At 49.3% G+C, this 12577-nt stretch overlaps 1 protein-coding gene across 1 annotated transcript in view; it reads right to left on the bottom strand.

Annotated features, from left to right (window-relative positions):
* The window catches only part of ALDH1B1 (aldehyde dehydrogenase 1 family member B1), a 316919-nt gene that overhangs the window by 232242 nt on the left and 72100 nt on the right, over nt 1–12577 (bottom strand). The window lies entirely within an intron of this gene.

Here is a 12577-nt window from a genome sequence, read left to right as displayed (position 1 = left end):
ACCAGGAGCTCACAGTCCAAAAAGAAAGATCAGACGTGAACACAACCATCAGACAAGACAAAGTGATCCATGCCTAACAGAAAAGTAGAGAAAGTACAGGGCATACACAAGGGGAAGAAACAATGAAATCTGAATCGGGATTAATACTCCACTAGATAAATGGACAAAAGCAGGGAAAGACAATTCACCAAAGGGAATATACTCTAATAAAAAGTATATGGGAAAGTCTTCAGCCTGCTATTAACTAGGAAAACGCTAATAAAAGTTACAATGTGATATCCTTTTACAATTATTAAAAGAGTAAAAAATTTATTTCAAGTCCTAGTGCACAGAGCCAATCAAACAGCTCTCTCACACACTACTGGCAGGTAGGAGTAAAGTTGAATAACTCTTTGAAATCAATTTGGCTATCATCTCAAGCATTATTAAAATGTACATACTTTATGACCCAATCATTCCGCTTCTAAGAATTAACCCAAAGAAAATAATTCAAAATAAAGAAAAGTTTTTATATGCTAATTTGTGGGACTACTACTACAGCAGTCATTATTTGGGAGCAATATAAAATCTCACTGTGGAATTATCATCTCAGGTCCCAGATCAACACCAGCTACCTGGTGGCTTGAGGAGCACCCCCGTTAGTGGAATGTGACTCTGCCCTCTAGCCACACAAGATGAGCCTGCTCCTGGGAAAGAGGGACCAGTCTCTGGGAGCCTGGAGTGAGACACAGAAAGCTTGGGTACGATCAGCAGGGGTTTTCCACTACATGAACAGGAAAGGTGAAGGAAGCCAGTCTGCTGAGGGAGAGGGGAAAGAATGAGGCAGGCACAAGATATACCTCATGGTATTTGCATCCCTGTTCCAGGGGACCCCCCCAAGACCCAGCCACACATTCTACCCTTGGCTCCTGTGAGATGCCCCAATATTCTCTGCACAAAGTGTCCTGTTTTTGCTTACACTCTTTCAGGTTGAGTTTCCTGATTACAACCAAAGATTACTAACTAATGCACAATAAGGCAGTGTGTAACCACAAAAAATTGGGATGAAGACAACAAAGCAATGTGGGGGAAAAAGTCATTTGACCTAATAAAGGTTAAAAAATCAGGAGCAGGGAAGCGGACATGGCTCAACTGATAGAGTGTCTGTCTGCCATATGGAGGGTCCAGGGTTCAATCCCCAGGGCCTCCTGACCCACGTGGTAAGCTGGCCCACAGGCAGTGCTGCTGCGTGCAAGGAGTACTATGCCTCTTTGTGGGGCTGTCCCACACACAACATGTGCACCCCGCAAGGAGAGCCGCCCCACATGAAAAAAATGCAGCCCGCCCAGGAGTGGCACCACACACATGGAGAGCTGATGCAACTAGATGATGCAACAAAAAAGAGACGCAGTTTTCCAGTGCCGCTGGATAATGCAAGTGAATGCAGAAGAAGAACACACAGTGAATGGACACAGAGAACAGACAACGGGGCGGGGGGGAGAAATAAATCTTAAAAAAAAAAATCAGGAGCAGATGTGGCTTGAGTAGTTGAACACCTGCTTCCCACACGAGTGATCTCAGGTTCGGTTCCCAGTGCCTTCTGAAAAAATGAAAACAAACAACAAGCAAAACAAATGAAAAAAGCCAATTTAGGAATGCCAAAGTGGCTCAGTGGTTGAGCACTTCCCACATATAAGTCCCAGGTTCAATCCCTGGCCCCTGGTACCTCAAAAAAAAAAAAAAATCAGATTCAACATCATTTGGGTGCTAAATATATCAAAACATGCAGACAAGAACTAGACATGATGAAAGTTGTGCCAGAAGTGGGATTATACATGATTATTTTCTCTATTCCCACACTGGTGCCTTACTTTTTTAAAAAAGATTTATTTTTTTAATTTTATTTCTCCCCACCCCCTTGTTGTTTTTCACTTGCTGAGTCTGTTCATTTATCTTGTTTCTTTAGGAGGCACCAGGAGCTGAAACTGGTGCCTCTGATGTGGGAGGGAGGTGCCTAATTGCTTGAACCAGCTCCACTCCCTGCTTTGTTGTGTCTCTCATTATGTTTTTCCTCCCCATGTCTCTTGTTGCATCATCTTTTTTTTTTAAGATTTATTTATTTATTTCTCTCCCCTCCCCTCTCACCCCAGTTGTCTGTTCTCTGTGTCTATTTGCTGCATCTTCTTTGTCTGCTTCTGTTGTTGTCAGCGGCAGGGGAATCTGTATTTCTTTTTGTTGCTTCATCTTGCTGTGTCAGCTCTCCCTGTGTGTGGCACCAGTCCTGGGCAGGCTGCACGTTCCTTTGCGCTGGGCGGCTCTCCTAACGGGGCACACTCCCTGTGCGTGGGGCTCCCCTAAGCGGGGGACCCCCCTGCGTGGCATGGCACTCCCTGCGCGCATCAGCACTGCGTGTGGGCCAACTCCACACGGGTCAAGGAGGCCTGTGGCCTGAACCGTGGACCTCCCATGTGGCAGACAGACGTCCTAACCACTGGGCCAAGTCCACCGCCTGCATCATCTTCTTGAGCCAGCTCACTGCACCTGCCTGTCATACCAACTTGCTGCCTCTCATACCAACTCACTGCCTCCATTCCAGTGTCAGGAGGCACCAGGACTGAACCAGCAACCTCCCATGTGGTAGGCGGGAGCCCAGTTTGCCTCAGCCACATCCACTTCCCTGTTACCCTTCTTAAAATGTACTTCTGAGTGAGGAAATAAGTTGTAGACCAAAATAACTGTGATGCAGAGTGAATAATGCCTGTTGTCCAGAGAGAGGACAGACATGGAGCTATGGAACCCAAGGGAAGGATATTTTTATTGCCTCTAGCTAGAGAGATCACAGAAAACTCAGGAAGAAAGCAGCATTTGTAATGGGCCTTTGACAATGAGACGAGAGCAATGTATGGTGGGGTGGGTGGGGTGAGAGAAAAGAAAGGAGAAATGAAGGTCTAGAGGTAGAAAAAGGCCATGATTGGAAAAGGAGTTTTCTGCGGCAAGAACAGAAGGCACAACAAGGAGATTAGCAGGAAACATGTGTACATGGCCACATTGGCCCAGTTGATATTTTATTCTGCCAACACAGTGATCATATATTTTTTAACTCATTGCTTTGCCTGTCGTCTCTAACCCTAGCCCTCTAAATTCTGCTTTGTGGTGCCAGAGCTGATTTGGCCACCCGGCTCCCTCTTTGGCTCTGCTAATAGAGGGTACTAGAGGGAGGCCGTAAGGTGGAGGAGCAGGGAAACACCACCGGTGGGATCCTTCACTCATGCGGCTTCAGATGATGAGGGTTGACTATCCACATACCATGTGATCCAGCAGTTTCACCCCAAGGTATGTATTTGAGGAACTCTTCCTTGGGCATCAGGAGACATGTCCAAGAATGTTCATAGGCAATGTACAGGCAAAGGATTCCTAGATATGACACCTAAGGAACAAGCAACCAAAGAGAAAAATAGATGATTTTGACTTCATAAAATTTGAAATTTTTGTGCTTCGAATTTTGGACACTATCAAGAAAATGAAAAGGCACATCACAGAATGTGAGAAAATATTTGCAAGTCATAAGTCTGACAAGGGTCTAGTATCCAAAAAAAAAAACAGAGAGGGAAGTCTTACAACTATAAAAAGACAACCCAATTTTTAAAAAAAGATGGGCAAGGGATTTGAACAGACATTTCTTCAAAGAAGAAACACAAATGGCCAATAAACAAACAAAAATTTGCTCAAAATGATAAGTCATTAGGGGGCAGATTAAAAAGCAATACTACTTCACACTAGGAGAGGGAGAATGAAAAAAATGGACAATAACAAATATTGGTGAGGATGTGGGGAAGCTGGAGCACTCGTTCACCACTGGTGCAACCACTTTGGAAAATTGTTCGGCAGTTCCTCAAAAGGTTAAACATAGAGTTACCATATGACCCAACATTGCCACTCCTACATATATACCCAAGAGAAATGAAAACATATGCTCCCCCAAAAACTTAGACACGAATGTTCATAGAAACATTATTTGTAATAGCAAAAACAGGAAATAAGCAAAATGTGGTCAAGCCATACAATGGAATATTGTTCAGTGGTAAAAAGCAATAAAGTACTGATATATGCTACAACATGGATGAGATTTGAAAATATTGTGCTATGTAAAAGAAGTCAGAGACAAAAGGCTATACATGGTATGATTCCATTTCTATGAAACATCCAGAATAGGCAAATTCATAAAGACAAAAAGCAAATTAGTGGTTGGCAGGGGCTGGGGAGGGAGAAGAATGGGAAATGATAGCTACTGGGTACATGGCTTCTTTTTGAGGTGATGAAAATATTCTGGCATTAAACAGCAGTGATGATTGAACAATTTTGTGAATCCACTAAAAACCACTGACAGAACAGTTACTTTCAAAGGGTCAATTTATGGTATGTGAATTAAATCTCAATAAAAATAGTCAATAAAGCAAAAGACCAATTAATTTCTCGATAATTCTGTCTGTTACATATCCAATGTTAGCCAAAATTCAAAACAGCCTACTTGAAAAGAATAATTCTTATCTCCCCTGTCCCACAAGATAGGAACGACACACAGTGGGTAAGTAATGCTCTCCAGTATATCCTGGACTCAGAGGAAAAGGCCCTGGAATGGGCCATAGGAAAAAGTCTGTCTTGTCTGCGAGAGCTATTGAAATTCACCACGCTTCCCTTTGAGCCCTGACTGCCAGGAAGTGGTGACTTCAAGCGCTGCGGCCTTTCAGCCTGGGAGGGGGAGTAAGTCGGGGTCCCCTGCCTCTGAAGTAGGGTTTAAATGGTTTGGGCCTGGAAGGTGGGAAGTAAAACTGTACAAGTAAACTCAGGAGGCCAAGCTGTAAAGTCTTGACGGGACAAGCTGAGCACTTTGGACTCCTCCCTGCAGGTTCTGGGGAGCCTCAGAAGTTTGGGGTAGGGAAAAGGTATGAACAGATTATTTTTTCAAAGTATCCCTTCACTCCGTAGAGAAAGGAAAGGGAGGAAGCAAGACTCTCTGCAGGGAGACAGGGAAAGGCAATTGCCAAACGCAAGGAAGACGAGGCTGAGCAGGGGCCAGGCCGGGAGCAGGTGACGGCCTGGAGATGCCAGCCGGAAGACGAAGGATGTAGAAAGAGAGCAGGTGGTTTTCAAAATGGACAGTCCAGCTTCCTTCTTGTTTGGATGGATCCATTATAAGAAGAGGAAGGCATTTGATCGCACCTCTCTGGATAGATTTTTAAGTGGCCAAAGTCAACCAAATTATTCATCTTTTTAAAAAAGCCAACTGTTCTAAATCCTAAGAAGGCTAGTACAGTTCTGTCTAGCACACTGGTCAGTGATGACGGGGTCATTTTGAAGAGCAGCCAGCTCTTCCCATTTCCCACAGGGCCAGGATGGGAACGGCCTCCAGAAGTGGGACTTCTGGGGAAGGGAGACGGTCAGGCTGGAGGCAGGAGCACCTGGGTTCCGGCGTGGCCTTGCTGCGCAGACAGGCGCACACCCTTCTCTGGGTCTCACTCCCCCCCGGTCAGCAGTGCACAAACTAGGTGGCAGAGCTCTTAAACGTGAGGAGAAGCCCACGGGCCACACGGGATAGGGAGAGCAGAGGGGTCCCCTCCGCCTCCTGCAGGAAGCCTGCTCAGACTCAGTGAGTTTTTGTAGGTTTCTTCCTTCGGCTGATAGTTATTGACTACTGGCTATGAGCCAAGCTCCATACCAGGGCCTGACTTGTAATACTTCTCTTACAGATAAGGAAACTGAGGCACAGAGAGATTAAATAGCTTGCTCGAGGTTGCGTAGCTAATAAGTGAAAGAGCTGGGATTTGAACACGCGTCGTCGGGCCCCAGGGCCTGCAGCTTCAGAGGCCTCCTGCCCTGGCTGGTCTCTCCCCGTGTCCCCACTGCCCCCTGGCCAGCCCTCTGTCCACTCTGACTCCCGGTTGGCCTGTCAGGCTCTCCCTGGCTAGCCTGAGCGTGCCTTGAGGATCAGGACGGGCAGTTCCAGCTCCGTCTCCCTAGGAGCACAGCCTAGCCCAGGTCTGCGTGGCTCTCAGGGACGGTTAGTGGGGACTGTCCAAATGGGGGGGAGTGGGAGTCAAGCCCAGCAAGGGAGGGGCCCCTCTGCCCACTGAGTGGGCAGCGACTCTGCAGCCCCTGCCCCGAGTGCTGCAGGACACCCGTGGATGCAGGCGGAGCCCCTGGCCCCTGATCTCCGACAGCCCAGCCTGGCCAGGCAGACCTGCAGAAGCCCCTTGCCCTCCTGTCCAGCAGCACCCAGACTTCCTCATGCTGGGGAAAGCCACGAGGTCACACACACCTGCCCGTGTCCCTGTCATGGTTTGAATCGTATCCCCCAAAAGGACATGTCCTTAGAAGAAGAAGGAAATTTGGACGCAGAGACATGGGGGAGAATGCCACAGGAAGACGGGGGCAGAGCCCAGTCAGAGCGTCTCCAGCCAAGGGACACCACGGATTGCCGGCAACCACCAGAAGCTGGGAGACAGGCACGGGGTGAACGCTCCCTCGGAGCCTCCGGGGGACGCAATCCTGCTGACACGCCTGTGATTTGGGGCCTCTGGCCTCAGAGCTGTGAGAGACTCCCTGCCTGCTGTTTTGAGCTTCCAGCTCTTGGTAATTTATCACCGCAGGCCTAGAAAATGCAGGCAGCCCTGGCAGCCAGGCTCCTGCTCCCAGCCTTGGAGCCCCGTTGGGGAGGGCAGGTCGTGGTGACACTGGCCGGCAGTCCCCACCCTCCAGCTCCTCCTTGCCTCGCTCGGTCAGACATGGACAGAGCCACTCTGGGGGCTGGCCCTGGAGGGAGGGTGCAGACGCGCTGAGCCAGGCATGGCCCCTGTCCTCGGGGGCTGCACGGGCCAGTGGGCAGGTGAGCCACAGACCCAAAGACCATCCCCACGGGTTCCGAGACGCAGGCAAAGCCCCCGCGGGCACCAGGGGAGGGTGGGGGCAGACTGGATACTCCTGAACTCGCACCAAACCAAATCCTGATTTTACAGGCATGGAGCCTGAGGGCCACATTGAAGGGCCTTGCCGGGGGATCCGGAGCCCAGGGCAGAACCAGGAAGGAGCCCAAGCGTTCTCTCTCTTCACGCCCACCCTTTGGCAGCTAGAAATCTTAGAGAATAATGATGTACCTGCGCTCCTAGGCAGCTGCTGAGATGCTGGTCACGACAGACAAAGAAACTCGATGCTCCCATTACCAACATTTAAAAAAATAAAATCGAAGGAGCAGATGTGGCTCAAGCTGCCTCCCATGTGGAAGGTCCCAGGTTTGGTTCCTGGTGCCTCCTGAAAAAAATAAAAATAAACAACAACCAAACCAAACCAAGAAACCAACGCAGGGAAGCCAATGTGGCTCAGTGGTTGAGTGCCGGCTTCCCACACATGAGGCCCTGGGTTCAATCCCCACCCCCGGTATCTAAAAATAAATAAAATAAAGTAGAAAACCATTGAGCTGGTCCGTGCTCCCCCTTTTACAGAAGGGGGGACGGAGCGAGGCGGTGCGGAGTCCGTGAGTTCCCACACACTCAGGCTTTCTCCTCCACCTGGCCGGGGCATCTCCCAGGATTTGGAGGCTGCGGGACCAAAAGCCCGGCCGGGATGGGCGCTGCCACAGCTGCAGGCTCCCGGCGTCTGGCGCGGGAGGTGCCGGGAGGCTGAGGAGTCTCCACCGCCAGCCGTTGGGAGCGAGCCCCAGTGCGCGGCCAGAGGTGGCATCCAGATTTATGCCCAGGACGTCTATCACCATGCTATTTATAATACTGAAAAGCTGGAAATAACCTAGAAACAGTTTACTAATTCATGTCACAAATTTTCAATGAAACAGAAATCAGCTACCTAAAAATCACCTCTCTGGAGACTATTAAATGGTCAGTTAGAATCAAGGCAAAATAAAGCTGATACCAATTTGAAAAATACATATGTAGCAAAAAGGAAAAAAAAGAAAAGAAAAAGGCTTGTTGAAAACATATCCAATGTTAAGAATGGTTCTTTCTGGGGGAGGGAGAGTGTGGGGAGGGGTGATTAATGGGCGAGACTTTGGCTTTCTTCTTTATTTTTTCCAAATTTTCAAGAATAAGCATATTAACTTCAGAATCAGAAAGGAAAACAATTTTAAGTCTCCCTGACCACGGGCAGATCACTCTGAGAGGGCCATTCCCACTCCTCCTCTGATTCAGCAAACATCTACTGAGCATTTTGTTTCTGGCCCTTGCGTTTCCAGACACTGGAAATCTCTCAAAGGCACCTAGGTGCCATTTTTAATCAATTTCAAGAGTTGGTTGACACATGCATAGTTTAACAGGCTAGCTCTTCATTGTTGAATCAATCAGTAGAGAGTCTGAATATGTAACTCCACTTCATGTCTTACATCTAGAAAAGCAACTTAAAATGCTCAAGCTTTAAATCATCAAAAGTTGCTGTTTGTGTATTTTGCACCCTACAGGTTGCCCTTTGCATTCTACGAAAGAATCACATCAGCTATTTTCCCTTCATAGCTTTAACTGTTCCTTTTTCCTTCCAGCTCACCTTATCACTGATACAAATGGTCCCCAGTGCACTGTGTGACTTTGAACAAGTCACTCAACCTCTCTGGGCTTCAGCTTTCCCCTCTATAAGAGCCTATCCAGCTTGAGAGTCTTAGCTTCTCCCATTCCTTGGTGGTAGCCAATGGACAGTTTCAGGATGGATCCCCAGCAGGGTGCCTTACATCATCCGCCTTAAACGCTGGGTCAGTTATTTCCACATCCAGACTCCTGAGCACTTCTGGGAAGAAGCTGCATCCTTCAGGGCCAGTGCTAAGATACAATTCGACATCCTAAATGGACAAATCATTCTGATCTAAATCTTTATGGCTTCCCAGTGCCTCATTAAACACCCAGGCCCCAGAGGCTCTGAATCACAGCTCCTCTTCCCTCACAGCCTTTCAGGAGGAGTTCTGATTACCCCATAAATTACATGGCGTCGGAGGGTATCTGCAGGCCCTTCATTTTGCAGTCCAGCCGCCAACGTTTTTATGGGACGTGGATCCTGCAAGGCTCAGGCGTCCTTCCATCGCCATGGTTACGAGGGAAGGCCCAGCGGACCAGCCTCCTTGGAGCACTAGATCAGTCTCCACCAATATTTCTCCCCTCTCGGGGACACATTAAATTCTCCTGAATGGCGAGTTTTTTCTACCAGAAGCCTTTGTTCTCAGCTGTCCTTCCCAAATGAGGTCTAGGTGGCCTAAGTAACCCGCTGCTCCATGGAATTGGACAAACAGCATTCCAGGCGGCCCACGGTCCTCCCTCCTAGAAGCTCAAGGGGCTTGCCTGGGGCCAGAGCCGCTCACAGAAGCCAACCCAGGGTCAAGGCCAGACAAGGGCGTGTCAGGGGAGGAAGGGTCCCGTGGTCCAAGGAATGGGGGGGGTGGCCTTTTCGTTGTTCATTCACTCTATTAATGTAGTAAATCACATTCATTAATTTAACCTTGAACCCCTCTTGCGTTCCACAGATAAATCCTACTTTGCAATGGTGTAATATTAGTTTAATAGGCTGCTGAATTCTGTTTTCTTTTTCTTTTTTTTTTTTAAGATTTATTTATTTATTTAATCCCCCCCCCTCCCCTGGTTGTCTGTTCTTGGTGTCTATTTGCTGCATCTTGTTTCTTTGTCCGCTTCTGTTGTCGTCAGCGGCACAGGAAGTGTGGGCGGCGCCATTCCTGGGCAGGCTGCTCTTTCTTTCACGCTGGGCGGCTCTCCTTACGGGGTACACTCCTTGCGCGTGGGACTCTCACGCCGGGGACACCCCTGCGTGGCAGGGCACTCCTTGCGCGCATCAGCACTGCGCATGGCCAGCTCCACACGGGTCAAGGAGGCCCGGGGTTTGAACCGCGGACCTCCCATGTGGTAGACGGACACCCTAACCACTGGGCCAAAGTCCGTTTCCCGAATTCTGTTTTCTTGTACTCTGTTAAAATTATTAAATCTATAATCCTTAAGAGAAAACAACAACAACCAGGGGTGAAGCAGCGGGGACTCGCAGGGCTGCAGCCAGGCTCGGGTCTCGCCACTCAGCGCGGCGCCGCCCGCCTCCGTCCCGCTCCTCGGACGCCCGCCCCTCGCCTCGCTGGCCATCTAGGCCCGTCGCCTGCTGTCTTAGTTTGGGGTCCACCGGTTGTTGCCTGTGAGACAAGGGGTCAGCTCTAAGCATTGACTGAGGGGGCAATCCCAGCACACACCTGTTGGAGAGTGGGGAGATGAGCCAGAGGAGGGAGGGCAGCCAAGGAAGGCCCCCAGCCCCCCTCCCAGGGCAAGGGCTGAGGTACTTACACACCCACCTCGGTCACACAGAGGCCCCCGCGGGCAGAGGCGCAGGTGCTGGCGCCTCATCACGAGGGCCAGCAGGAAGGGGTCCCGGGTCAGCCTCTAGGCTCTTGGCTGGCGGCTCCCCTTCTCTGGGAGGCAGTTCAGTGCAGGATGGACCCCGTTTCCCCTGCTGTCGTTTCACCTTCCGGGGAGGAGGCCGGGCACGATGGGGACATGGAGGCTCAGGGCAGGGGAGTGGGCTGCCCACACAGGCCGCAGCTGCAGAGACAGGACCCGCCTGAGGCTCTCAGCGGGTCTGATCCCCTCCGTTCCCGAAGCTGGGGTGGCGTGTTCGCTCCCCGGAGCAGCCCGGGTGGTTCCGGGGAGCGCCTTCTGCACGAGCTGCCAGTTCCCAGCGGGGTTAGGCTCCAGGCTCCCACCCTGGCCGCTGGCTTGACAACGCAGCCTCTCTCCGCTGCTTTCCCTCCCCTGCCTCGCCTTCTCCCTCTCCTGCAGGTGCTTCCTGAGATCCCCTCCCAAATAAGATATTTGCACTCAAATCCTTGTCTCAGGGCCTGCTTCTGGGGAACCCGAACTAAGATTATAGGAAATGGGCAGAAAAGGGCAGAGAGGTGAGAAGGGGACACTTTTCTGGAGCAGTCCAGGTAGCAAGACTGAATCATATAAACGTCAGGTCTTCTCAAATGAAATTCTCTGCTTGGTACAATTCCAATCAAAGCCACAGTGGGACAGCATTTAGAACTGGATTTTTAAAAATAACTTTGAAGGTAGTGTATTAGTCTTCTATTGTGGCTATAACAAATTACCACAAACATCATGGCTTAAAATAATATAAATTTGGGAAGCAGATTTGGCTCAATGGATAGAGCATCCACCTACCACATGGGAGGTCCAGGATTCAAACCCAGGGCCTCCTGACCCGTGTGGTGAAGCTGGCCCACGCGCAATGCTAACGTGCGCAAGGAGTGCCGTGCCACGCTAGGGTGTCCCCCGCGTAGGGGAGCCCCATGTGCAAGGAGTACACCCCGTAAGGAGAGCCACCCCATGTGAAAAAACTGCAGTCTGCCCAGGAGTGGGGCCATACCCATGGAGAGCTGAGGCAGCAAGATGATGCAACAAAAAGAGACAGACATAGGTTCCAGGTGCCACTGACAAGAATACAAGCGGACACAGAAGAACACATAGCAAATGGACACAGAAAGCAAACAACTGGGGGGGGGCAGGGAAGGGGAGAGAAATAAATAAATAAATAAATCTTTAAAAAAATAATAATAATACGAATTTGAGCTCACATTTCTAGAAGTCAGAAGTCTAAGATGATTATTTTTTCTTTTTTAAAAAAGATACTGAAATTACATAAATGTTACATAAGAAGCGTAGGGGACTCCCATATGCCTCACTCCCTCCCCCTCCCACACTTTCCCACATTCACAGCATCCTTCATTAATGCGGTACATTTGTTACAATTGATGAGCACATACTGGAGCATCACCACAAAGTGTGGATTATTGTTTACATTATAGTTTAAACTCTCTCCCACACATTTTTGTAAATTATGACAAGATATATAATGGCCTGTATCTGTCACTGCAACTTCAGAGCAATTCCAAAGTCCCAAAAATGGCACCATATTATCCTTTTTTTTTTTTTAGATACTTAGGTTACATTAATGTTATATAAAAAATATATAGGGGATTCCCATGTGCCCCACGCCCCACACCTCCCACCATTTCCCACATTAGCAACATCCTTCATTAGTGCGGTACATTCATTGCAATTGATGAACACATTTTGGAGCATTCCCACTAAACACGGATTAAAGTTTACGTTGTAGTTTACACGCTTACCCACCCAATTCTGTAGATTATGACAAGATCTATAATGGCCTGTATCTGTCGTAGCAATGTCATTCAGGACAATTCCCAAGTCCTGAAAATGCCCCCGCATTTCACCTGTATTTTCTCTCCCTGCCCTCAGAACCTCCTAAGATGAGTCTGAAGGAGTTAAAGTCAAGGTGCCAGCAGGGAAGATCCAGAGGAGAATCCACCCTTGCCTGTTCCAGCTTCTAGCGGCCGGGACACCCCTCAGCGTGCGGTCACGTGACTCCACGGCCACCTCCGTCCTCTCCTCTCTCTCCTCCTTCTGCCTCCCTCCTATCAAGGCCCCCGTGATTACGTTGGGCCCATCCAGATAACCCAGGCTAACCCACCTTTCTATCCCCAGATCCTTAATGGAATCACTTCTGCAAAATCCCTTCTGCCGTGTAGGGCCCAGGA

The sequence above is a fragment of the Dasypus novemcinctus genome, chromosome 8 (genome assembly GCF_030445035.2).
Source record: "Dasypus novemcinctus isolate mDasNov1 chromosome 8, mDasNov1.1.hap2, whole genome shotgun sequence".
In the NCBI taxonomy this organism is placed as follows: Eukaryota; Metazoa; Chordata; class Mammalia; order Cingulata; family Dasypodidae; genus Dasypus; species Dasypus novemcinctus.
This window is presented reverse-complemented; position numbering and strand designations above follow the sequence as displayed.